The 1,151-nt window shown below is 35.3% G+C and overlaps 1 non-coding gene across 1 annotated transcript; it reads left to right on the forward strand.

Annotated features, from left to right (window-relative positions):
- Window positions 1-371: 371 nt before the first annotated feature.
- On the forward strand, window positions 372-477 carry LOC131181116 (small nucleolar RNA R71). Its single transcript, XR_009149744.1, has one exon. It is a non-coding gene; the product is annotated as a small nucleolar RNA R71 (small nucleolar RNA).
- The last annotated feature ends 674 nt before the right edge of the window (window positions 478-1,151 follow it).

Below are 1,151 nucleotides of genomic sequence, written 5' to 3' on the forward strand. Positions count from 1 at the left end.
TTAAAAAATCTTGACTAAGTGCAAAAAAATCAGCTGCACAATTAACATTTGCAGCTCCAACTTCTACTGAATTACTAGAACCTCCAACTGAAGAATCTACTTTCATGCTTAGCTTGTCCATTTTCCTTGTCAAAGCATCAAACTTAGCATTAATCATATTCATGGCATCAAGCTCGAACATACCAACTGGTTTCTTGATCTCATTCCTCTCACAACTCCACTGGTAATTGTTATAAGCAATTTTATCTAGAGCAGAAAAAGCTTCATCTTCAGATTTCTTCATAAGATCACCTCTAGAAGATGCATCAATTGTACTTCTAATAGCTGGTGAAATTCCATTGTAAAAGTGTTGAACAAGCATCCACTTAGGAATCCCATGATTTGGACATCTCCTTTGCAAATCCTTGTACCTCTCTCATGTTCATACAAGCTCTCATCATCTCTAGGTTTGAAAGAAGTCAGCTCGTTTCTTAGCTTAGTCAGATTGCTTGATGGAAAATATTAAGCTAAAAATACTTGAGAAAGTTCATCCCATGTTGTGATAGAACCCGGTGGCAAAGAATGTAACCACTCTCTAGCTCGGTCCTTCAAAGAAAAAGGAAATAATCTGAGTCAAATTGCATCATCAAAAACTCCATTTATCTTCAACATATCACTGATCTCAAGAAAGTGTGCTACATTCACATGTGGAATTTCACTTGGACTTCCCCCAAATTGTGATTGTTGTACCATCTGACACAGTGCAGGCTTCAATTCAAAATTATTAGCTTCTACTCTTGGTCTTGAGATACTTGGCATGAAATCCCCAATGTGAGGATAGGCGTGATCCTTCACAGAACGATTGTTATTGTTGTTGGCCATTTCTTCTTGTAGCAGCTCTTGCTCTTGTGCTCTTTCTTATTGTTGTTGAGCTTCAAATTCAGCTTTTCTCCTCTTAGATTTTGCTCTTAAAGCTCTTGCTGTCTTTTCTATTTTTGGATCAAAGAATAAATTGATTTGTTCACTTTTTGTCCTCATAAAATAAAGTACCTGAAAAATAAAATAAACAAATTCTCAAAGTAAAATGGTAAAAGAAATTAAAAATAAAATATCCAAATTAACCAAACAAACAATCGTTCAATATCAAACAAAAATCAAATCCTTGGCAACGG

Source organism: Hevea brasiliensis, chromosome 6 (genome assembly GCF_030052815.1).
Source record: "Hevea brasiliensis isolate MT/VB/25A 57/8 chromosome 6, ASM3005281v1, whole genome shotgun sequence".
Classification (NCBI taxonomy): domain Eukaryota; kingdom Viridiplantae; phylum Streptophyta; class Magnoliopsida; order Malpighiales; family Euphorbiaceae; genus Hevea; species Hevea brasiliensis.